The sequence below is a fragment of the Sciurus carolinensis genome, chromosome 16 (assembly GCF_902686445.1).
Source record: "Sciurus carolinensis chromosome 16, mSciCar1.2, whole genome shotgun sequence".
NCBI classification, from domain to species: Eukaryota; Metazoa; Chordata; class Mammalia; order Rodentia; family Sciuridae; genus Sciurus; species Sciurus carolinensis.
In genome coordinates, this window is record NC_062228.1 from 67,898,773 (window position 1) to 67,925,660 (window position 26,888).

Consider the following 26,888-nt stretch of genomic DNA (forward strand, 5'->3'; position numbering starts at 1 on the left):
TTCATTCCGAATTTTAGTAATTTGAGTTTTCTCCCTCTTTCTCTTTGTTAGTGTGGCTAAAGGTTTATCAATTTTGTTTATTTTTTTGAAGAACCAACTATTTATTTCATCAATTTTTTGTATCGTTTCTTTTGTTTCAATTTCATTTATTTCAGCTCTGAGTTTAACTATTTACTGTCTTCTACTACTTTTGGTATTCGTGTGTTCTTCCTTTTCTAGGGCTTTGAGCTGTAGTGTTAGGTCATTTATTTGTTGAGTTTTACTTCTTTTATTAAATGCGCTCCATGAAATAAATCTTCCTCTAAGTACTGCTTTCATAGTGTCCCAGAGATTTTGATATGATGTTTCTTTGTTCTCATTTACCTCTAAGAATTTTTTAATTTCCTTCCTAATATCTTCTGTTATCCATTCATCATATAATAGCATATTGTTTAATCTCCAGGTGTTGGAGTAGTTTCTGTTTTTTACTCTTTCATTAATTTGTAACTTCCATCCATTATGATCTGATAGAATACAAGGTAGTGTCTCTATCTTCTTGTATTTGCTAACATTAACTTTGTGGCATAATATATGGTCTATTTTAGAGAAGGATCCATGTGCTGCTGAGAAGAAAGTGTATTCGCTCTTGGTTGGATGCTATATTCTATAGATGTCTCTTAAGTCTAAATTATTGATTGTGTTATTGAGATCTATGGTTTCTTTGTTCAATTTTTGTTTGGAAGATCTGTCCAGTGGTGAAAGAGGTGTGTTAAAATCACCTAGTATTATTGTGTTATGGTCTATTTGGTTTCTAAAATTGAGAAGGATTTTTTTAACATACATGGATGAGCCACTGTTTGGGTCATAGATGTTTATGATTGTTATATCTTGCTGATTTATGCTTCCCTTAAGCAGTATGAAATGTCCTTCTTTATCCCTTCTGACTAACTTTGGCTTGAAGTCCACATTATCTGAAATGAGGATGGATACTCCAGCTTTTTTGCTGAGTCCATGTTCATGGTGTGTTTTTCCCCATCCTTTCATCTTTAGCCTATGGGTATCTCTTTCTATGAGGTGAGTCTCTTGCAGGCAACATATTGTTGGATCTTTCTTTTTAATCCAATCTGCCAGTCTATCTCTTTTGATTGATGAATTCAGGCCATTAACATTCAGGATTATTATTGAGATATGATTTGTATTCCCAGTCATTTGCTTCATATTTAAAATTTTATTTATTTATTTATTTATTTTTTGACACATCTTGGTTCCTCCATTATTTGACAGTTCCTTTAGGATAATTCCTCCCTTTGCTGATATGCTTCTTTGTTTTTTATCTCTTCCTCATGAAATATTTTGCTGAGAATGTTCCATAATGCTGGCTTTCTTTTTGTAAATTCTTTTAGCTTTTGTTTATCATGGAAGTATTTTATTTCATCGTCAAATTTGAAGGTAAGTTTTGCTGGGTATAAGATTCTTGGTTGGCATCCATTTTCTTTCAGAGCTTGAAAAATGTTGTTCCAGGCCCTTCTCGCTTTTAGGGTCTGGATTGAAAAATCTGCTGATATCCGTATTGGTTTCTCCTGAATGTAATTTGTTTCTTTTCTCTCACAGCCTTTAAAATTCTGTCTTTATTTTGTATACTAGGTATTTTCCTTATAATGTGCCTTGGTGTGGGTCTGTTGTAATTTTGTGTATTTGGAGTCCTATAAGCCTCTTGAACTTGATTTTCCATTTCATTCTTCAGATTTGGGAAATTTTCTGATATTATTTCATTGAATAGAATATTCATTCCTTTGGTTTGTTTCTCTAAGCCTTCCTCAATCCCAATAATTCTCAAATTTGGCCTTTTCATGATATCCCATAGTTCTTGCAGATTCTGTTCATGATTTCTTACCATCTTCTCTGTTTGTTCAACTTTGCTTTCGAGGTTAAATATTTTGTCTTCAATATCTGAAGTTCTGTCTTCCAGCTGTTCTCTCCTTTGTTTATGCTTTCTATGGAGTTCTTAATTTGGTTTATTGTTTCCTTCATTTCAAGGATTTCTGTTTGGTTTTTTTTTCAATATCTCTAACTCTTTATTGAAATGATCTTTTGCTTCCTGAATTTGCTCTGTTAACTGTCGATTGGTGCAATCGTTCAATGCCTGCATTTGCTCTTTCATCTCATCGTTTGCTTTCCTAATCATTTTAATTATGTACATTCTGAACTCCCTTTCTGTCATTTCTTCTGCCATGCTGTCATTGGATTTTATTGATGTAACATCTAGATTTGTTTGGGGCATTTTATTCCCTTGTTTTCTCATATTGTTCAGGGATCAGTGGGTCATTAAGATATTGCAGATTTCCTCTATCAACTTATAATGTCCCTGAAGATTGCTAGTATATCCCCTCTTATCGTTCAGGTGCCTGAAGTCTTGGAGGAAGTTGATAATGCGGAGCTCCACGAAGAAGCTGCCTCTCTAGGGGTGATGACCCTCAGGTGGCGTATATTCCCTGCTAGTGGGCAGAGGTGCCTCCAACGGGGAACTAGACTGCGGGCTGAGGCAAGTCCTGTTTGTGCCTGTGTCTCTGGTTTTACCATCCCTGTGAGAAAACCTCACCCGGCAGGGAAGACTCACTTGGTGGGGACGTCTCGCTGGTCAGTTGCCCTCCTAGAGGTTCCCCTCAATCTACAACTACCATCTGGGCTGGGCTGTCTTCCTCTGCAACGTTCCCAGTGGCCCGGACCTACCTCCTGGGCCTGGGAACCTCACCCTTTGCAGGCGAGTCTCATTAGGCTGCCTCTCCCAGAGAATCTGCTTGCAGTCCTGGAAACTTCGCTCTGCCCCTAGGCATGTCTAGGTGCGGCTCTTCCAGCAAGAAGCCACCTAGCTCCTGGGACCTGCTCTGCACCTAATTGCCTGGCTATGTGGCCCCTCCTTTGAGCCGCCACCTGGAGCCCCATACAGTAGCTAAGATACCCAGAGACCCGCCACACACCTCTTCCTCCGAACAGCGGCCAGGTTTCCAACGCAGTCACTAGGAGCCCAACCAATTCACTTCGCATCTCCTCCTCCTGCCAATGGCCCATAGCCCTAGGCAGTCACTCCAAGTCCAAGTGACCCACCCTGTTCCTCCTCCTCCTCCTCGGGCTAGCCCCCTGGGTGTTCAGGAGCGGTGGCTCTGAGACCAAGTGACCCACCACGCTCCTCCTCCAGGCAGACCACTGGTGTTCGGGGGAGGTCCCTTTTAGTCCAATCAACTCACCACTCGCCTCCTCCTCCGGCAACCACCTGTGGCTATGATGCAGTCACTCCTAGACCAAGTGACCCACCGCACTTCTCTTCCTCCGGGCGATCCCCCAGTGTTCAGGAGCAGTCGTTCTGTGTTCAAACAGCTCGCCACGCAGCTCCTCCTCTGGCAACTGCCTGTGTCTCTGATGCAGTCACTCCTAGGTCAAGCGAACCGCCGCGCATCTCCTCTTCCTCTGGGCGACCCCCTGGTGTTCAGGAGCGGTCGTTGTGAGTTCAAACAGCTCGCCACACAGCTCCTCCTCTGGCAACCGCCTGTAGCTTTGATGCAGTCACTCCTAGGTCAAGCGACCCGCCGCGCTCCTCCTCTTCCTCCAGGCAACGTCCCGGTGTTCAGAAGCAATCCTTCTGGGTCTAAACAGCTTGCCACGCAGCTCCTCCTCAAGCATCTGCCCGGAGCCCCAGTGGTTGCTCCTAGTCCAAGCGCTGTGCTGAGCCGCCTCCCCTACGATGATCCCAGTTGTCCATGTTTACCACTCCAGCAGGGGGAGGGGCATCTCGAGGAGCAACTCTACTTCACAAAGTTCCCTGTGTTCTGGGGCTACTGCCCCATCCAGGATGCCTCCCCAATGGGGGAGACTCACCCAGCGGCTTTGAGTTGGTCCCAAGTCTCTCACTATCTCCTCTTTTGAATACTGCATCCTGGAGCAACGTGAAATGCAGCCGCCCCCTAGTCCGCCATCTGAAACTCCTCTAATATTTCTTTTTGTGAAATTTCCTGTTCAGATTTTTGTAAGATTATTTCAGGTTAATATGAGTTGAGGAAGACAATCTTTCTAAGCAATTCTGCAGACCTTTAATTATATTACAAATCTAAGTGTTTTGTATCCTGGAGTTATGGACAAACTGCCCTAGGATTATAGTATTACATGCCATAAAATATGCTTTATTGGTTCCATGTTTTGTGCAATCTTAAAGAGATGGCTTTTTATTAAGTGTATATCTATGTATATATAATTAAAAATCATATCTTCAACAACTAAGATAGGCATTATTTTTTCCAAAGTTTTATCATTACTATTTATTTTTACTTTTGTTTCTGAAAATTCAATACATGTTCATTTTGTATGTATGCTTAATTACATGTCTCTCATACAATATTGGATTTCTTTTTTTTTATTGTAAACAAATTGGATACATGTTGTTTCTCTGTTTGTACATGGCATAAAGGCATACCATTTGTGTAATCAAATATTGGATTTCTATTGTATTAGTTCCTTCTTTTCCTTCTGAAAAGAGCAAATAAATGAAGATTGTTTTTATTTCCTTGATAAAGTAATTGAAATTGTATTTTTGGTATGAAACTGGTATTCTGTCTCCATTGTAACTGCCCAAATTTTTAAAATACATTGTAATAAAATATATGATCTCTACCTCTTCAAAAAAAAATTAAGAAGACAATACCAAGGTACCCAATGGAAGGCTGAGCAACTGTTTATCAGAGAAATCCACAGAGACATGGAAATTAATGCAAGGTTGTCTTTGGTCCTGCGCAGTGAAAATGCCAAGGATAAATTGGGAGCAGTGGTTTCCAGGCATCACATACGGTCTACATAGAGATTCCCAACCATAAAAAAATTTCCAACTTTATGATAATACTGTCATTATATAAGAACCTACATCCTTTGGAATTGTGCACTGAGGTACTTATGGGTATACTCCCATGTTATACTCAAATTATTCAGCAAAATATTTTATGCATATACAAACTGTTGATTGTGTGCACACAGATGCTCACACATACATATATATAGTACCTGTGTAGAGATGGAAGGAAAATGGAAAGAATAAATAAGTGAATGAAGCAAAAGTTAAACAATTGCTAAATTTGGGGGTTTGCAAGAATATCCTTTTCTATTTTGCAAATTTTCTATAAAATTAAAATGACATCAAGAAACTAAAATACAAGAATTAGTTGATACATTTCACTGCTTATTAGAAAAATGAGACATATCACATGGTCATTTAAATTAGTAAAAACAATTAGGGGATAGTGGGAACATTCCTCAACAGTGTAGAGGCTATCTATGCTATGCCTACAGTCAAAAAACTGAAAGCATTACCCCAAAAGTCTGGAACAGGGCAGGGATGCCCTCTATCGTCACCTCTATTCAACATTGTTCTTGAAACTCTAGTCACAGCAATTAGACAGAACAAAGAAATTAAAGGGATATGAATAGGAAAAGATGAACTCAAATTATCCCTATTTCCTGATGACTTCATTCTATATTTAGAGGAACCAAAAAGTCCCAACAGAAAACTTCTAGAACTCATAAATCAATTCAGTAATGTAGCAGGATATAAAATCAATGCTCATAAATCTAATGCATTTTTATTCATAAGTACTTAATCCTCTGAAAGAGAATTTAGGAAAACTACCCCATTCACAATAGCTTCAAAAAACATAAAATACTTGGGAATCAATCTAACAAAAGAGGTGAAAGAAGTCTACAATGAGAACTACAGAATACTAAAGAAAGAAATTAAAGACAACTTAGAAGATGGAAAAATATCCCATGTTCTTGGATAGGCAGAATTAATATTGTCAAAATGGCCATACAACCAAAAGTACTATACAAATTCAATGCAATTCCAATTCAAATCCCAATGACCTACCTCATAGAAATAGAGCAATCTATCATAAAATTCATTTGGAAAAATAATAGAGCCAGAATAGTTAAAGCAATCCTTAGCAGGAAGATATTGCTAATACCAGAATTCCAACTATACTACAGAGCAATAGTAACAAAAACAACATGGTATTGGCACCAAAATAGACAGGTATATCAATGGCAGAGAACAAAGGACACAGAGACAAACCCAAATAAATAGAGTTTTCACATACTAGACAAAGGTTCCAAGAACATACAATGGAGAAAATATGACCTGCTCAACAAATGGTGCTGGGAAAACTGGAAATTCATATTCAGCACAATGAAACTAAACCCCTATCTCTCACCCTCTAAAAAACTCAACTCACAATGGATCAAGGACCTTGGATTCAGACCACAGACCCTGCACCTTTATTGAAGAAAAAGTAGGTCCAAATCTTCATCATTTCGGCTTAGGATCAGACTTCCTCAACATGACCCCCAAAGCACAAGAAATAAAAGCAGGAATCAATAATTGGGATAGAATCAAAGTAAAAAGCTTTTTCTCAGCAAAGGAAACTATCATCAATGTGAAGGAGAGCATACAGAGTGGGAGAAAGTCTTTGCCACTCATACTTCAGATAGAGCACTAATCTCCAGAATATATAAAGAACTCAAAAAACTCTACAACAAGAACACAAATAACCCAATCAGCAAATGGGCTAAGTAAATGAGCACACACGTCACAGGAGAAGATCTACAAGCAATCAACAGATATATGAAAAAATGTTCGACATCTCTAGTAATAAGAGAAATGCAAATGAAAACCACCTTAAGATTTCATCTCACCCCAATTAGAATGGTGATTATCAAGAACACAAGCAATAATAAGTGTTGGCGAGGATGTGGGGAAAAAGGCAAACTCATATATTACTGGTGGGGTTGCATATTAGTGCAACACTCTGGAAAGCAATGTGGAGATTCTTTAGAAAACGTGGAATAGACCCACCATTTGACACAGCTATCCCACTTCTTCATTTATATCCAAACCACTTAAAATCAGCCTACTACAGTGATGAAGCCCCATCAATGTTCATAGCTGCTCAATTCACAATAGCTAGATTGTGGAACAAATCTAGATGCCCTTCAATTGATGAATGGATTAAGAAAGTGTGGTATATATACACAATGGAATATTACTCAGCCATAAAGAATAATAAAATTATGGCATTTGTAGGCAAATGGATGAAGTTGTAGAATATCATGCTAAGTGAGATATGCCAATCCCAAAAGTCCAACGGCCAAATGATCTCTCTGATAAGTGGATGATGATACATAATGCATTGTGGTAGGGAAGAAAGAATGGTGGAAGGATGGATTGTATAAAGAAAAGAGGAGTGGGAGGGTGGGGTAATGGGAAAAATAACAGGTTGGGACAAACATCTTTACTCTATGTACATGTATTATTACACAAATATTATGACTCTACTTCTTGTACAACCCGAGGAATAAGTTTTACCTCATTTGTTTAAAGTGAATCAAACTAAATAATTTTTCTTAAGGAGAAAACAGAAAAATGATCCCAGTAATTGGAATCTGGAGATTTGGTTTCAAGTCTTCAATAAATCACATGATCTCTAAAAAAACCTGATATATTATCACCCATTCTACATAGTTTAAAAAGAAACCAGAAGTATAGGTGATCTTCCTTAAACTTCTAAAAGGTATCAAGCAAAATGTGAAAAGGAACACAAAAACATACTTAAGCACCATTTGTCTCACCTCCATTCAGGGGTGAAAGATGGGTAATGGCTGTGTGTTCTTCCACACCATCTCCAGGTACTAATGCTAAGTATATAGTAAAACATCCTGTGTGTGCGTGGGAAGGGTCAGACCCTGTCTTCAGATCACTGAAACATTAATTGCAGCAGCAACAGAATACACTGCCCTGAACATAGCAAACATGAGGGACACACCCATGATCCCACACCTGGCAGAATGCTCCTCCCTGTGCTGCACCTGACAGAATACTTCTGCCTGGGCAGCAACTGGCTGCATACTCCCCCCTCTGCTCCCACCTGGCTGAATATTCCTCCCTATACACACATATGGCTGAATGCTCTTCCCTGTGCTTCACATGGTGTAGAGACATGCTTAGAGCTGTTTGAGGAATAGATCGTGCACACATGTGTGTGTGAGGATGTGACCATCTGCTGGCGTGTGATTCCTCCTCTCCCACCCTTACACCAACATGGTCCCAGGCTGTGCTTGCACCGTGGCCCCAGCAACCTCGCACGTGAGGCGCCGGATGAGGGAGCACACAGGAACGACAGTCACCTGAGAGCACTGCTCTACAAGTGCTGCACTCACCTCACTTCCACTCCTAGCGGTGGTGCCTTGTTGTTTTCTCTCTTCTCACGGTGTCAGGCAGAGCTGGTGTTGGCACCAAGGCATCTACTTGGGGAGAGAGGTAAACAAGGAAGGAAGCAAGTTAGCACCCCTGAGAAAAATAAAGAAGGTGTTCATTTCCAGTCCACCTACTATTCTTTCCCGTGGTCTCATTGCTGCAGGTGGCAACAAGTGGTGGCCTGTATGATGCATTTGGCACAATGGGTAAATGAGGAACCTCATGAGAGTCTCTGGCCAGAGGGGCTTAGGGCGAGGAAAAGTAAGAAATGGGGTTGTAAATTTTAAAGACCCAAATGACTAAGGTCATAAAAAGATGTATTAAAAAGTAATGGCATGGCAGTGAAGGAAACAGGATCTAATAGTGAAGGAAAAACAGGGGGTTCCTCTTCCTAAAGGAACATTTCCTATGAAGCCTTAGGAGAAGTACAAGAGCAAGAATCTGTTAAACATGTAGAACCAGGTGAGAAAGAATTGAGTGGTAGTGACTTAGAAAGTATTTACTCAGATAATTTAAGAAAAACAAGGAGAAAATGTAGGGGAAAGCTAAATCCTATTCAGCCTTCTGCACCACCATGGGAAGATCCTCTGGCCAAGACCATTCAGGACCTTTCTAAGCACTTAGATGCCCTTGAATACAAAGAAGCCCCAAACTCATGGGACCTGCCCATATTTGAGGACCAAAATAGACAGAGACACCATCAAACATTAGACTTTTAAACTATAAAAACTTTAAAGAGGCAGTTATGACATATGGACCTGAGGCACCATTTACCAAAAGTATTTTTGAGTCTTTGAGTTATTAAATTTGACTCCTACTGATTGGAAACAGTTGTGCAGAGAAGTGTTATCTGGAGGACAATATCTGATTTGGAGAAATTAGTGGCAAGAAATATCTGTTGAAACTGCTCACAGAAACACAGCAGCAGGGTTTCCTGGTAGAAATATTGATATGCTAACAGGAGGCCAATACACTCCAATAGATACCCCAAATCAATATGATCCTGGAGCATATGTGCAGATATATACAGCGGCAGTCAAGGCATGGCAAACAGTCCAAGTATGTGTCAGATTTTTGTAGACCAAGTTTTACAACCCATAAGAAAAAAGTATGCAAAACTCATCTGTCTCCATTATATGCATGACATTCTATTAGATCATCCTGATCATCAGAACCTCCTTGAGATATTTGGGGATATGGCTATCAGCCTAAAACAACATTGGTTGATCATAGCAGAAGAAAATGTATGAACTAAACCCCCTATCTTGTATCTAGGATTTCAAATGATGGACACATTCTTCAAACCTCAAAAAATCCAGCTCAGTAAAGATCAATTAACCACTTTAAATGATTCCCAAAACTACTGGAGGATATTAATTGGCTTTAACCAACTTTCAGCTTCTCCACAGGAGAATTAAAGCCTTTATTTGACATGCTCCATGGGGATCCTGATCCATCTTCTCCAAGATCTTTAACTAATGAAGCTAGAGAAGCTTTAAGTAGAGTAGAAAGGGCTATTGAGTGTGCCCATTGTGATAGAATTAAATTCTTAAAATCACTTCTGTTTGTAGTAATTCCTTCTCAATATATGCCCACGGGTGTTTTCTGGCAACATGGACCTTTAATGTGGATATATTTATCCACCTCTCCTAAAAGTATAATTGAACCTTAGACCTCTATGGTGGCACAGCTCATTCTTCAAGGGATAAAAACTGCAGTTAGAGTGTTTGGTATACATCTTACCACCATTATAACTCCTTATTCTGCCCAAGTAGAAATTTTATGTGCTAATGATAATAACTGGGCTATTGCTACAAGCTCTACTTCTGCAAAATTTGGTAACCAACCTCCAACATTCCCTTTATTTTCGTTTTGTGTTAATCATCCTGTTATATTCCTCCAAGTAGTTAAAAAACAACCTATTCCCAGAGCATTAAATATTTTTACTGATGGATCCTCTAATGGTACTGCTGCACTGGTCATTTAACAAAATACTATCACTCATATTACTTCTCATAAGTCTGCTCAATTGGTAGAAATGGAAGCTGTGGTCATAGCCCTTAGAGAATTCAAGGAACAACCGAGAAATATTTTTACAGACAGTAATTATATTGCTCAAGCAATTCCTAAATTAGAATTGGCTTGAACTATAGCTCCTCATACTCCAGCTTTTAGGTTATTTCTTCAAATACAGAAGCTCTTATGACAATGTAAAGAACCTATGTTTTGGGGACATATAAGAGCTCATACCAATTTGCCTGGTCCTCTACATGAGTGTAATCATAAAACTGATCTTCCAACTCAAACTATTTTCATATATTCCTCAGTAGAAAAGACAGCTGAATTTCATGCTCAATTTCACATTAACAGTACGACATTACAATGTAGATTTAAAATAACTAAAGAACAAGCTAGAACTATTGTTAAGGATGCCAACCTTGTGCTATTCATTCTCCAGTTCCACATATAGGCATCAATCCCAGAGGGCTTTTACCCAACCATTTGTGGCAAATGGATGTTACTCATGATCCCAGCTTTGGTAAACTAAAATTTACTCACGTGTCTATTGACACATGTTCAGGATTGATTTTTGCTTCTCTCCATTCTGGGGAAAAAGTTAAAGATGTTATATCTCATTGCTTTCAAGTTTTTTCAGCTAGGAGAATTCCTAAAATGCTTAAGACAGACAATGGCCCTGCTTATACTTCTTCATCTTTTACTCAGTTTTGTCTTATGTTTCAAATTACTCATAAAACTGGAATTCCTTATAATCCTCAAGGCCAAGGCATAGTGGAGAGTGCTAATCAAACACTCAAGCTCATGCTTTTAAAACAAAAAGGGGGAGATTGGGTTACCCCCAGAGATAGACTGGCTATAGCTCTTTTTACTTTACATTGTTTAACTATGGATTCAGAGGGTTATTCTGCTGGAGACAGACATTGGAATTCTCATCAGCAACACAAACCGCTAGCCTGCTGGAAAGATGTCCTTACAGGGACATGGAAGGGTCCAGACCCAGTGTTGATATGGGGGCGAGGATCTGTTTGTATCTTTCCACAGGATGCAAACTCTCCGGTGTGGGTGCCAGCAAGACTCATCAGAGAAGTTACCAGTCGTTCAGCAGTTGATAAACATCATGAAAACAGTGAACATGAACATGATAATTCTCCTCCTGATGATTCCACTGATTGATGGAAACACTTTACAACTCTGGACTGTAGTTACAGGATGGCCTTGGCCTCTCCCTTTAACTAACACCTCCTCTGTTTATCCCCCATTTTTTACTACTAATAGTACCCTCGGTTTCCCTGCTATACATGTGGATTTTGATATTATGCCTTTTCTTAATTACTTTTTTCTACTCTCTGGTAGTTTATGTTTCTCCATTTCTTATAATAATGATTCTACCCATCCCTGTGTCATACTTGGCACCCAAACTCTTGGTACCCAAATGAGGCCCATGTTGCTTGGAGTCTTCCTCCACGCGGCCTTCTTTGTGGTCCTGATGTCAAGGTTCCTGTAGAACTGTCTTTGTAGGTGGAACCAAATCTTTTACCTTTGCTCCTAGATTTAGTACCTACTCTAATACTTCCTTTTCTGGATATAATTTTTCTTTTCAAAATCCTTTAATGGTAGATACAGCTAATTCTTTTGATTCCTGGTCATTTTGCAGAGAAAGAGCCTGCACAGACATTAGTGCTCTGTGTATGCTTCGAGGAGGTCAATTTATCAATGGTTTATATGATTATAACACCTTTACAGTGTTTGAAACAGGTGCTAATATTTGTAGATCCTCCTCACTGATTACATTTAAGCCTACCCCTATATGTGTCACATCACCGTTCATCCTTATAGTCTCTAATACCTCCTCCATTAATCATACTTTAGAGTGCACTCCCTCCTCATGTTTTTAAAACTCAATGTTGGAATAGTACTAGTTTTCCTTTAATGATTGTTGCTCGAGTTCCTAGGTACATCCCAATGCCAGTTTTAGCCAATGTGGAAAACCTGCCTGTGGTATTGTCTCGACATAAGGGGGATTTTGGAATATCTCTAGCCATGACTGTGGCTGTCACTGTGTCAGCAGCTGCAGTTACTGCTGCTGGGGGTGCCCTAGCTACAAGTATTCCCACTGAACAGGCATTGAACAACCTCACTGGTAGTGTGGCCATGGCTCTTCAAACACAGGAAACCATAAATCAACATCTTCGTTCTGGTATAGTCACACTCAACCAACATGTTTATCTTCTCCAAGAACAAGTGGATATTTTGATGAACCTTGCTGCATCAGGATGTCTTGGTCATTATTCAGGATCATGTCTTACAGGGGTTCAATACCATAATTATAGCAGGGCTGCCAGTTTATCAAGACAACTTAGTGCTATGCTTAATGGATCTTGGATCTATCAGTTTGATAATCTCACCAGATCACTAGAAGCCCAAACAATCTTAGTAACTTCTACTAAAGTCAAGGTGCCCTCTGTTGCTGATGTAATTATGTTTTTTAAAGATATTGTATATGGGGTCAAAAATGGGCAGGCATTGTGGGGTTCTGTTTAATACTTCTGTTGTTCATTGTGTTAGCATTTCATTGCATGTGTAAGATGCACCTAAGCCAACAAAGGGATAAGATCATTGTGAAAAATGCACTTTCCACCTTAAAAGCCGGAACTTCTTCTCAGGTTTTGCTGTCTCCAATGGATGACTGGTAGTCAAAGACAGGAAAGTCTCATGTGACTAACATATCAACTTAAGACAGGAGCCAAGACAATAATATCAAGCTTCTTGGTTATCCGATGACAGGTAAGAATGTCAGTGAGACATGTGGATGCCTAACACAGGCACAGTCGATCCAGATGTTGTGATAGGTATCACACATCCATTAAAGTTTTCTTCACTTTAAATCAAAAAGGGGGAGATGTAGAGACATGCTTACAGCTGTTTGCGGAAGAGATTGCCTCCTCCCCCACATTTACACATGCATACAGTCTCCTGGCTGCGCTTAGGCCACAATCTGGCGCATGAGGTGTCTGACGGAGCACACCAAAACAACAGGCACCTGGGGGGTGCCACTCTATGTGTGCCGCTCTCACCTTCCTACCACTCCTAGTGGTGGTGGCTTGCTGTGTTCTCTCTTTTCACGGTGTCAGGCAGAGCTGATGTTGGCACCAAGGCATCTACTTGGGGAGAGAGGTAAGCAAGAAAGAAGCAAGGAAGCACCCCTGAGAAAAATAAAGAAGTTGTTCATTCCCAGTCTTCCTCAGATTCTTTCCTGCAGTCTCGTTGCTGCAGGCGGCAACAACATGGCAGAATGCTTCTCCCTGTGATGCACCTGGCAGAATTCTCCTGCCTGTGATGTACTGGCAGGATTCTCCTGCCTGTGATGCACTGGCAGAATGCTTCTCGCTGATCCAGAACATAGCAGAATGCTCCTCCCTATGCCTACACCTGGCAAAATGCTTCTTTCTGTGCCCGCATGTGGCAGAAGCCTCCCCCCTCTTCTACACCAGTCAGAATGCTCTCCCTGGGCTGCACCTGGCAAAATGCTCCTCCCTGTTCCTGTACTTAGCACAAAACCCGTTCTGTGACCACACCTGGAAGAATGCTCCTCTCTCTACTGCACATGACAGAATACTCCTCCATGTGCTGCACTTGGAAGATGCTCCTCCTTGTACTGCACATTTCAAGATGCTCCTCCCTGTGAACTTCAATGGCAGAATGGCACTCCCTTTGCTCCACCTGACCAATGCTCTTCCCTTTACCCAGAGAAGGCAGAGGTCTCCTCCCTGTGCTGCACGTGGGTGAATGCTCCTAACTGTGCTGCACCTGGAACCATGCTCCTCCCTCTGCCCACTTCAGTCAGAATGCTCCTCCCTGTTCCCACACCTGGCAGAATGCACCTCCCTGTGTCCGAACATGGCAGAATGCTCTTCCTTGTGCCCGAACATGGCTGAGTGCTCTTCCTTGTGCTACATCTCGCAGAAGGATTCTCCTTCATCTGATACTGCCACAATGTTCCTCCATGTGCCCACGTATGGCAGAATACTACTTCCCGTGCTGCATCTGGCAAAATTCTCCCTGTTTTTACACCTGGCAGAAAGCCCTTCCCTGTGCGGGACCTGGCAGAATGCTCCTCCATGTTCCTGAACCTGGCAGAATGCTCCTGCCTGTGCCCACACCCGGCAGAATGCTTCCATCTATGCTGCACCTGGCAGAATGCTCCTCTGTCCCCACCCCTGGGAGAATACTCTTACGCGTGCTACACCTGGCAGAATGATCCTCCAAGTCCAGCACATTGCAAAATCCTCTTCCCTGTGCCCACACCTGGCAAAATGTTCCTGCCTCTGCCCACACCTGGCAGAATGCTCTTCCATGTGCTGCACCTGACAGAATGCTCCTCCCTACGCTGCACCTAGATGAATGCTCCACCCTGTGTCCCCACATTGCAGAATGGTCCTTCCTGGGACCACACCTGTCAGAATGCTTCTCCCTCTCCTGAATCAGGCAGAATTCTCCTCTCTATGCTGTACCTAATAGAATGATCCTCCCTGTGCCTCACCTGGCAGAATACTCCTCCCTGTGCCCGCACCTGGAGAATGCTCCTCCTTGTGCTGCACATGACAGGATTCTCCTTTCTCTTCTGCAAATGTATGCACATTCCTCCCTGTGCTGTACCTGGCAGAATGTTCCTGCCTGTGTTGCACCAGTATGCATGCTCCTCTCTCTCCCGACACCTGGAGAATGGTGCTTCCTGTGATGCACCTGGTAGAATGTTCTTCCCTATACCCGCTCCTGGCAGAATGTTCCTCCCTGTGCCCCAACCTGGCAGAATGCTCCTCCTTGTGATCACTCCTGACAGAATGTTGCTCCCCCTTCTAAACCTGGCAGAACGATCCTCCCTGCACTGCACAAGGCAAATTGCTCCTTTCTATGCTGCACATGTCACTAAGTTTTCCCTGTGCCCACACCTGACTGAAAGCTCTTCCCTAAGCTCCGCACCTGGCAGAATGCTTCTCACTGTGCTGCAACTGGCAGAATGCTCCCTGTTCTGCACCTGACAGAATACTCCCCTGGGAGTCCACACCTGGAAGGATGTTCCTCCCTGTGCTGTACCTGGCAGACTGCTCCTCCCTCTGCTGCACATGGCCAAATTATCCTCCGCGTACCCTCACATGGCACAATGCTCCTCCGTGTGCCAGGACCTCGCAGAATGCTCCGCCCTGTGCAGCACATGTATGCATGCTTCTCTCTGTCCCCACACCTGGCACAATGATCCTCCCTGCGCTGCACCTGGCAGAATGTTCCTGTGCCCGAAACTGGCAAGATGCTGCTCCCTGAGTCTGAAACTGTCAGAATGCTCATTCCTGTGCTGCAAATACCAAAATGCTTCTCCCTCAGGCCACACCTAGCAGAATGCTCCTCCCTGTGCTGCACCTGGCAAATGCTCCTCCTGTGCTAAACAAGACAGAATACTCCTCCCTCTGGTGCTACTGCCTTCATGCTCCTCCTTGTCCTGCACCTGGCATAATGCTTCTCCCAGTGACCACAACTGACAGACAGCTCCTCCCTGTGACTGCACATGGCCAATTGTTCCTCCATGTGCTCATTTGTGGGAGAATTCTCCTCCCTGTGCCGCACCTGGTAGAATGCTGCTCCCTGAGTCCTAAACTGGCAGAATGCTCCTCCCTGTGCCTCACTTAGCATAAGGCTCCTCCCTGTGAACACACCTGGCAGAATGCTGCTTTTCTGTGCTGAACATGGCAGAAATCTTCTCCCTGTTCTCCACATGGCAGAATACTACTCCATGTGCCCTCACATTGCCGAATGCTCCTCCCTTTGCCACAACAGTCAGCATGCTCCTCCCTTTGCCCACATCTGGCATAATGCTGCTCCTTGTGCCTGCACCTGGAAGAACATTCCTCCCTGTGCCCACATCTGGCAGAATGGCCCTGCTGTGCTTCGACTGGGAGAATTCTCATCCCTGTACCTACACCTGGTACAATGTTCCTCCCTGTACCCACACCTTGCAGAATTATCCTCCCTCTGCTGCACCTGGTAGAATGCTCTTCCCTTTCCCAGCACTGGCAGAATTCCCCTCTCTGTGCTGCACATAGTTGCATGCTCCTCAATGTGCTGCACCTGGATGGATGCTCCTCCCTATGCTGCACCTGGCAGAATTCCCCTCACTGTGCTGCACCTAGCTGCAAGCTCCTCAATGGGCTTCACCTGGATGCATGCTCCTCCCTATGCTGCACCTGGCAGAACTCCCCTCTCTGTGTTGCACCTAGCTGCATGCTCCTCAATGTGCTGCAACTTGCAGAATTCTCCTCTGTACTCGAACTGGCAAAAGCTCCACACTGTGCTGCACCTGGATGCATGCTCATCCTTATGCTGCACGTGGCAGAATTCTCCTCCCTGTGCCCTCATGTGCAAGAATGCTCCTCCCTGTCCTGCAAATGAGAATGCTCCTCCCTGGCCCACACGTGGCAGAATGCTCGTTCTTAAAACTGGAACTTGCAGAATGCCCCTTCTTCTGTCTAAACCTGACTGTGTGCATGTCCTGCTTGAACAAGATGTGTACCATTTCGTACCTTGCTTTTGTATATTTGGTCTGTTTTCCTCAACAGGAATTACTTTTCATGGGAAACATTCTTGTTATGTCTCCTGAATCCCAGCTGTACAGAAGAGTGCCTCACCTGCTGGGAGAGGGTGGGGACATTGAAGCACTCTTGGAGCAGTAAAAGGATATGTCCTTGTGTCACTCTGCCCACTTGAACCACTCTGGTTTCTCTTTCCACTAAATTCACATGCTGTCCACTGTTCATTTGGGCATCCTAGAAGTCCCCAGGGATTTGAGCATCATACTTTGAAGCCCAAGTTTTCCACGAGGCTGAAATCCAGCCAGAGCCTTGTGGTCCATGTCCCCTCTCAGTAGGTAGGTCCCTGTGTGCTCTGATCAGCCTCCCCTGGGACCTCTGCTTATGCCAATGTGAAGCCTGTCCCACCTGCTTCTGCCCTTGAGGGGCTTCTCATGGGGAAGGGCTTGCAGAGACATGCACAGTCCTCACCTCGTGTTCCCCAGATGACTTCCAGTCCCCATGCAGGTGCTGTCACTGCACCTGCAGGTGAAAGGACAGACACTTCCCAGCAAAGTGGTGAGGTCATGGAGTCCCTGACCTTTATCACCTTCCCTGCCCACACCTGCACAATGCTGCCTGAGAACACTGACAGACATCATCATTCAGCTAAGTGTCCATGCCTTCATATCACTCTCAGATTCTGAGAAGGAGTCTTCCCCAAATGCAGTATCAGACACAGAAGCATGGATCCAGAGGGGATTGGACATGAGACTATGACAGTGCTCTCTCCCTCTCCCTCTCCCTCTCCCCCTTCCTTCTACCGTCCCTCTCGCCCTTCCTTCTACCGTCCCTCTTGCCCTTCCTCTCCCTCTCTCTCTCCTCTCCCAATCTCACTCTCCACCTCACACACACATTCACAGCAGCTCTTTCAGGAAACACTTCATCTCTCCTTCTTGCTCTGACCTCCCTCTGAGATGTCCTCACTGGTCCCTGACTAACACTCTCTGCTCATTCTGCAGCTTTGCTCTGCAGACCCAGGTGAGCTTAAGGAAGGTGAGTTCCCAGTGGGCACTGGTGTCCAGCTGAAGGTGTGGGTATGGGCATGGACTCTTGCTTTTCTTCCTTCTGATCCCAGGGAGAGGAGGCAGAGCCCAGGGAGATCATAATTCTAAATCTAAAACTACTCTCCTCGGTAGAGGAACAACAAACAGTTGGTTAGAGAAAAGTTAAAACAGTTGTTTCCTGTGTCAAGGATGAAAAGGTATTGGGGAAATGTGTGTGATCTGTGATGGGGACAGAGGAAGGGAGAGGGCAGCCAGGGACCCTGAGTGCCTGAGTCTGACTGTAATGCCACTTGGCACCGCAGACTGTAGACAGATTGTGAAGTGCTATGCTGCTTTTTCATCCCACAATCAATCTGTTATTCTGAATATTCCCACAAACATTTTCTTATGAAACAGGAAAGAACACCCATTCTCACCAGGGATGCTTTGTATGGGCAGTTGGGTGCCCTTCCCTGAGGGCTCAGGGCATCTATTCTGATCCTGTGTATCCACTTTCCTTTCCCTGTGAATTTCAGCACCTATTTTTCAGTGTGAATTTGTAAACACACCACAACCTCACAGGCCCAGGCTCCTGTTAGGGACCTGACTTCATGCCAGCCTGAAGACTCCTGCTGCAGCCTGACCCCCTGCTCCCTTGGATACACTGCAGTCCTGGTCTCTCAGCCATCACTAGGTTCTCGCTTCTGTTGTGCTTACTCTGCCTCACAGTTTCAGCCCTATCATGGGGCTGTAGTTCACTGATGAGTTTAAACTGCCTTCTGTCTTGCAGATGCTGTAAAGCGATCAGTTGTGACACTGTGCACAAACCCCCAAGCCCACGATTGACATGAGTGTGCGGTCCGAGTGCACCTCCCACCCCAGCGCTCCCAAGGCCAGCATCTCTGGTGAGGCTCCTTCCAGATACCTTTTCCTCCATCTGGAACCTGCAGAAAGGTGTATCCTGACTCACCCCTGCCTGACCAAGTAAACAATATAATTTATTCCCCGCTGCCCTTTTGAAAGCAACCAGCTGCCTTTCGGGGAATAGGGCCAGACACAAGGTGGGTCTCCTCTGCAAACCTCCAACTTCCATTCCACACTGAGCAGCCCTTACTCAAGACTCCAATGCATTTGTTCAGAGTTCACACGTCAGTATGAAGAGAAAAATGTTTTCTCAAATATCATAAATTGAATATTCATTAAAGTATACCATTACTCTTAAAGGACTACCAAGATAAAAATGGATAAAGCAAGCATGTCGGATTAGTGGGTTAAAATGTCTAGATGTCTCACTGAAGAGAAATAGGAAATACAGATGTGTTCAAAACTTATGCACTGCCTGCATTAACTTCTCCAATGTTATGTGGTTTTGAGTTACTTAAGTTTTTATTCACATATTCTTGAATTATACTGAAAGGGTTGGTTGTCAGTTCTGTAAATAGACTTTTATATATTTCAAAAGAATAATGATAACACATTTGCAAACATGATTGTGGACCACAGCCTAACCTTCCTCTTCCAGGGCTGTAATTTTCATATATGTTTCTGTGTTTTATTTATCTGAAGCCTGGCATGGTGGTACCAGTCCATAATCCTGGCTACTTGAGAAACTGAGGCAGGAGGATCACAAGTTTGAGGCCCACCTGGGGAACTTACCCAGACACTGTAAAAATATTAAATTGGTGATGGATGGGTTCCTGCTGACCCATGAAACGTGCTGACCCCAGAATGAGGAAAAAAATTAATATTTGCAATATTTCAGGTAAGTACAAATAGAACAACATTGTGATAATAAAGTGATTTCTTCATTTAAACTTGAAAATTTTTGATTTTGATATGGAATGTGTATACTATTTTTAAAGAATCATGTGAAAATACATATGTGTCTACTACTAAATACAGATGAGAACACTTTACAAAGCCAACCTTTCTACCCTTCCATCGTGGCCAGTCTCTGCCCCAATATTTCTGTCCTTATATATTTAAAAAAATATATGCTGCACATGTCTGTGTCTTGCCTCTACCTATGGAATATATGCTTGAGAACCACCCACTAAAGGCCACAAGGCTCTGCCTACTCTCCCTGTACACACACCTGCTGGGCACCATCGACCCTGAAGGCACCAATGTCCCTGCACATGGCTCCCCCTCCTCTCCCTGCAGAGTCACCTGCTGGACACCCTCCACCCTGAAGGCACACATGTCCCTGCACAGTCCTCCCCCTCCTCTCCCTGCAGAGACACCTGCTTGGCACCCTCCACCATGAAGGCACCCCTGTCCCTGCACAGGACTCTCCCTCCTCTCCCTGTAGAGACACCTGCTGGGCACCTTCCACCCTGAAGGCACCCATGTCCCTGCACAGATCTCTCCCTCCTCTCCCCACAGAGACATCTGCTGGGCACCCTCCACCCTGAGGAGGGACCCATGTCAATGCACAGAGCTCTCCATCACTCTCACCTTCACCTGGGAGTTGGAGACTGAGGTTTGTGAAGCTCAGGATTTTATTATGTTTTGTTTGAGCAGGTGGGCAGAAAGTCATCATCTCTTTCATGTGAGAGTATTTAGTTTAGGTAAGTATTACGTTGTGGCTTGTCCTGATGGCGACACATTTACTCTCATTTTTTTATCTCCTGACTTTAGGTTCTACCCACACTCCAGTTGCTGATCTGATCCGTTCAGCATGGATATGGGGTTTATTTTTCTCACTCAGACAGGAGTAGGATTCCTGGGAAATTTCTCCCTCCTTTGCCTCTATAACTTCACCTTGTTCACCAGACGTCACTTCAGACCCACAGATTTGATTCTCAATCAGCTGGTACTGGCCAATTCCATTGTTCTTCTCTCTAAAGGAGTACCTCAGACTCTGGCAAGTTTGGGATGGAAACATTTCCTGGATGATAGGAGATGTAAGCTTGTCTTCTATTTTTAGAGAGTGAGCACTGGTGTGTCCTTCAGCACCTTGTGCCTCTTCAATGGCTTCCAGGCCATTAAGCTCAACCCCGGAATCTGTAGGTGGATCTCGCTCAAGATCAGATCCCTACAGTGCATCGGCTCCTGCTGTCTCCTCTGTTGGACCCTGCATCTCCTCATAAATTCATTTCTGCCTTTAGTTGTGAATGGTCCACGGAATAAGGAAAATCTCAGTGCAGATGGGAGTCATGGCTACTGTTCCTGGTCAATAGGAGGAAGTCACAGCACCTTACATTCAATCTTATACTTTTCCCCTGACTTGATGAGTCTGTTCCTCATGACCTGGGCCAGTGGCTCCATGGTGTTCCTCCACAGACATGGCTGTGAATGTGCTGGACTCGCTGCTTGTGCCTCCTGTGCCATAGGGTCAGTCAGTCTGAACTGAGGGCTCTTCAATATGAGCAGATTCTGACATGAACATTCTTGAAGAGCCCTCAGTTCAGACTGACTGACCCTATGGCACAGAAGGCACAAGCAACGAGTCCAGCACATTCACAGCCATGTCTGCAGCCCCAGACCTTCCCATGAGGTCAGGGCCACATGCACCATCCTGATCCCGACGAGCTCCTTTGTTTCCTTTTACTCCGTCTACACTGTACTGACCATGTGGATGACCCTAGCTGCAAACAGAGGCCAGTGGGTCGTGAGCAGCTCCGTGCTGGTGGCCTCATGTTTCCCAGCACTCAGCCCCTTTGTGCTCCTCATCAATGACACCCAGGTCTCTTAGTTCCTCTCTCACTGTCGAGTGAGGACAAATTGTGTCTCCTAATCCACTCGCCTGGCAAGGGATCTGTTCTCCTTGAGGTACTTAAATGTTCATGTCAGAATCTGCTCATATTGAAGAGCCATCAGTTCAGACTGTCTGACCCTATGGCACAGATGTGGCAATATCTCATCTAGCCTCAGCCCTAAGCCAGACTAAGCACAGACATCATTCACATAATTAAACAGGGATCTGACCCTGTTTCAAATTGGGGAAGTTTAGGATATTTTAAAATGTGTATTAGAGGAAATTGTTGAGATTACAGATAAGGATATCCTTTCTTTAAAGTCTTATGAAAACTCACTGAAACCTTTTTGCCATTTTGTTGTTAGTGTTTCAGTATCATTTCTTTTTAAATTAATTATTTTTCTTGGCAAATTATTTTGTGTTTTTTGGAGATACAATGTGATGTTCTGATCATATTCTATGACTATTTCTTGTTTACTTTAAAGTAACAGTGTACGAGGGAAATTGTCATTCTTGTTACCCTATTTTACCAGATTTGAACTCAGTATACAGTTTATTGCTTTGCATCTCACATTTCTGAAGTGCAGACAAGGATCTGCATTGAACAAGGACACACCAGCAACCCTTGCCTGAGAACCTCCAACCAAGGACCCAGGAACTCCCTTCCATGCTGCACCCTTGCTGGTATCACTTCCCAGTGTAAACAGCAAGCACCTGTGAAACAGTTCCAACACCCCAGGTCTGACCAGGGAAACTAAGGGAAAGTCCCTGCCTAAGACCCCACACCTATCACGGGTATCTAAAACCGTGGAAGGAGCTTTGGCCATGCACAATCAGCACTATGGGCAAGTCCAGGGACTTCCATCACCCTCACTCTGTCTAAGCCCCTCTGCACCAAGCTCACCCAGGTGGGGCTCAGGAGTGTCTGGGGAACACCCTCGTCTGCCACTGCACCCTGAAGTACGTATGCCCAGTACCCTGCTTTCCTGCTTCTCCTCACCTGGTGTCCCTGTCCTGGCACAATGGGACATTGCCTGTCACCCAGGTCCCACGACACTGAGTGTTCATCTGAGGGGAGACTCCTATTGCCTGGTCTGTTTGTCTTGGTCATTTCCTTTCTAATCCAGCATTCCTGAACACTGTGTTGATCCTTCAGAAGGGATTCTGTCTGCACTTACAACTAAACCCTTTTCACCTTCAGTTCAGTGCATACGTCTTGAAAAGCAGTGTATAAATTGCTTCAGGAATCCCACTACCCCCAGGACACTGTTCCTTCCTCTGCGTGGGTTTATGTCCTCCCGGGAAAGCTTCAGGCTTCATGCCCTTCCTTACACAGGTGCCACTACCAACAGGGGGCCAGTGATCTTGGTAGCCCCATTCACTCCTCAGCACTTGGTTTTTCCCATTCCTGGAATATTTTGTTGGCACTCCAAGGGGAGCATTGCAGCCTCGCTGTAGTCCCTGACCTCCTGCACCTTCCACACCCTCCACATCTGATGCACCAGGTGGTCAGAGTGGGAAGGGGAAGCCCAGGCCACACCCTTTAGTGGGGATTCCTCAGGAGAGGCAGTGTAATGGTTGGGAACCAATGGTGTGGTTTCCTGGGCTCTGGGATTGGAGGCTGTCTCTGGTTATCTGAGAGCGTGCTCATTCAGAGCAGAACCATATTGGATTTATGGAGTCATAACATGGATCTCCAGTTGGCATCTGAAAGGCAGCTCCTCGGGAGCTCACCTGCAGGAGATGAGGAAATCATCACCTGTGATTGTTCCCCATGGTTAATGGGCACTGACAGCAAAATCTAAAAACACCGCACAGGAAACTACTTGTATCATTGTTATTTGGCATCATTTGGGGCAATTTTTGAGGTGATGACTTGTGAATATTTTAAACAGCAGGATGTAATTTCCCAAGCAGCAGAGGGAATAGTTTGCTTCTCAGGGGAAGGTAGAAGCACAAAAGAAATAAAAGAAGTCCGTGGTATCCATCCTTTAAATAACTTTTGAAATTGTAGAGCATTAGCCAGGAAAATAGAGGTGAAAAGTGGGGACGTGCAACAGTGGAGCTTGGCATAACTACAAAGGTCTAAAGTATGGGTTGAAGTGGCCACGCAGTGATCCCAGTCGCTCCGGAGGCTGAGTAGGAGACCTTTTTCAAGATGTTCATGACACCTTACCATTTAGATTCTCCCTCAAAAATAAAAAATAAAAGTGCTGGAGATGCTGGGGATGTAGCTCTGTGGTAGAGCATCCCTAAGTTCTATCCCCAGTACCAAAAAAAAAAATAAGAAGAAGAAGAAAGAAAGAGTATGTAGACAGTTAATATCTACAGATCGAAATAGAAGGGTTGATGAGTTGACCAATGATGGGGACAGAAGTCAATTCTGCAGTGATTGGGGGTTTCTTGGGTCAAGGCACAGGTCCACACATGTGTTCTGGAGGTGCACGACCTGCTGATTGAGTCAAGGCTCTACAATGATTCGTGGTATTTGTGTGTAACCAAGAGGATGCAGACGTCCTGGTTAGAGATGCAAGTGAAGAGTTTGTGATGGACGCCTGAAAACCACCAGGGAGTGAGTGGTCACTCCCTGGGGACTGAGAGGCTGACACCATGAGCAGGCATTTCTGGAAGCACAGAGTTGTACCACTAATGCACTTACATTCATCCTGGGAGAGTGGGAATAAGCCTCTGACAGGGAGCCCATCAGGATACTCGGATAAGCAGATGAGACCTAAAACCAATATCTCCTCAGTGTCAAAGGAAGAAAGTCAGAGCTTCATTCAGTACATCAGGGACACAGAGGGATGGGGTGGGTTTTACCTGGAGTAGGGTCATCTGCTGTGGGAAAATCCTGTATTGGGGAGTTCTCCTCTGGGTATTGGACTTGGAGCATATCTCCAACATGGACGTACATCCACGTGGTGGACCTGGGGCACTGGGTATGTGGGTCTCAGGAATCACCTGGAAGATGGCTTACCCAGAGGTTTGGACCTCTATTAGAAGCCAATAAAAACTCCCCAGTCAACAGGGCAGGATTACTGGAGCCAGAATGTGTGCAGCTGAACTTGACCTGTGTGATATTTTTAACTTTCTTCTGGAAGCTTAGGCTCAAACCAGTCGTGTGTCAGATGAGTAGATATTTGGTCCACAGGATGTCCACCTTAGTTGATCCCAGGACTCCAGATTTCCTCCTTCTCCAGCCCTTAGGAGGTGGGGGCATGATAGAAAATGTATTAAGTTGAAACCTGTGGAAAGAAGAGACTCATTTAGAGAGGCATTGACAGGTTAGATATTTGGGGACGAGGTATTTGGAATTGAAACCAGGGGCATCTTACCACTGTGCCACATCCCCTGTTCCATTTTATTTTTTACTTTAGACAGCATTTTGCTGAGTTGCTGAGGCTGAATTTGAATACTGCAATCCTCCTGCCTCAGGCTCCCAAGTCAATGGGACTACAGGTGTGGACCCCCACACCTGGATCAGGTTGGAATTTTGAAAGGACTTGTTTGAGGAGACCATGATATACCTTGGATGCACAGGCTGTTTGGAACCTTTTGGAAAGTTGATATGTGTGTTCAATTATCAGAATTGTTGTCCACAACTGTCAACGATGACAGTCCTGGGGTGTTCTGGTCGTGTAGTCTCTGCAGATGTACACACTTCTGTTTCCATATGTATTTTTTTGTCTGTGAAGAAGAGACTCCCACAGTCCTTTTTCTCTTGGGTGTATTTCAGATGTTGTCCCATCAGTTTATAATAAAGAATATAGGTCTACTTTTTGGCTGGATGCATCCACACCTAGAATCCCTGCCTTGAATTTGGCAATCTGTTGTTGCTTGGGTCCCTTTTGACTAGTGACCTGCTGTCTGGGTGTGGGAAGTAGCACTTTTCCACCAAGCTCTGTCACGTATGAAGTTAGCAACACCAAGTTCTCATTGCTGTTCACCCAGCTAATCTCAGGGGACTTCGTAGCTAGACAAGGTGTATTGGGACAGGTTTGACCTCCCACAAACCATGGCAATGGGCAAGAAACTGAGAACTGGCAGGCCAGCCATTCCAGAGGTGCAGGTCTAAAGGTGCTGCCGGTGATGCTGCACTTGTGGACATCTTGACATTACTTACAGCCCTGTAGGGAGCTTGGATTCAGGGTCACAGGCTCAGGTTTCATGGGACACTCTGTTCTCCAGAGTCTGGTGTTGTGGCCAGGGATGGCTATTTCCATGGTGTGTAACATGAGGCCAACTGATAAAGAAGAGCACTTCACATTGGTTAAAGGAATCATCCAAAAACAAGACTTAATGATTTTAAATATTTATGCCTCAAACTTTGGTGTAACTATCTACATAAATGAAGATGTTTCCCTCAACAGTGCCCATCACCAGTGGCCAGAGCCTTCAGAAGGAGGGAGAGGATGTTGTCAGTGTCTACAGAGAAGAAAGCTCAGGGGTCACTGACAGGTGCCTGTTGAATTTAGTTAAGAAAGATTTTAGAGTCACATTGGAGGGAGCCCTGTGAAGCTAGGTTGCTTTGTAGGTAGTGACATCATTGAAATTATATCTAAACACTTAATGAGGAATATGTTGCCACCAGAACCCAAAAGGAATGGGAAGATTCTGTATCTGTGTGCCTTGAGGAGCATGTGGACACACCTCCTTGGAGGACGGCATGTGGCACTCTTGATGTTCCTCAGTAGAGTCCTAAGGGAGTTGGGCTGCAGGACAGAAACTGTCCAAACAAACCCTGGACAGAGCCCGGGGATCACAGAGCTGGAACACACCTACTGGTGTCGATTGGGTAGATCAGTGACCAGGATCACTCCTGAGCTAAGGAAAGCAGTCATCACTGTTCTCTTTTGGAATAAGCAGGGCTCCATGGTGCACCTGCACCTGTCCTGCCTTTTTCTCCCTATTTTCTGGCCTTGAAACCACTTGAAGTAACAGTCTTTCTCTGTTCTTTAGACTTGGTCACCTGCAGTCATGGTTTCCAGTGTCTGCCTATGAGAGGGAGGAGGCCGGGTGCATCTGGCCAGTAGTTTGTCCCTGGGATGCTCCTGGGGGGAAGCTCCATGGGACAGCACATTTTCTCCTCTGGATATTTTTAGAAGAGATGTATCTCTAGGGAGGCAGGGTTCTGACTTCCCCCACCCTGCTCTTTTCAGATAAGCTCCTGGTTGCTCAGTTAACCTCTGCCCCTGGCAGGACCTCCCTTCCTAGGGCTTCTCAACCTTCCTTTTGTGGTTAATTGGCTTACAAGTAAAAACTTTTACTGTCTTGAATTAGGGGGTAGTTTACGAATACAC

General features: G+C 44.2%; 2 pseudogenes; both read left to right on the forward strand.

Annotated features, from left to right (window-relative positions):
- LOC124966263 (MORC family CW-type zinc finger protein 3-like) overlaps window positions 1-18,687 on the forward strand; it is a 32,491-nt pseudogene extending 13,804 nt beyond the window's left edge.
- Window positions 18,688-18,735: 48 nt separating this feature from the next.
- On the forward strand, window positions 18,736-21,585 carry LOC124966264 (vomeronasal type-1 receptor 1-like; annotated as a pseudogene).
- The last annotated feature ends 5,303 nt before the right edge of the window (window positions 21,586-26,888 follow it).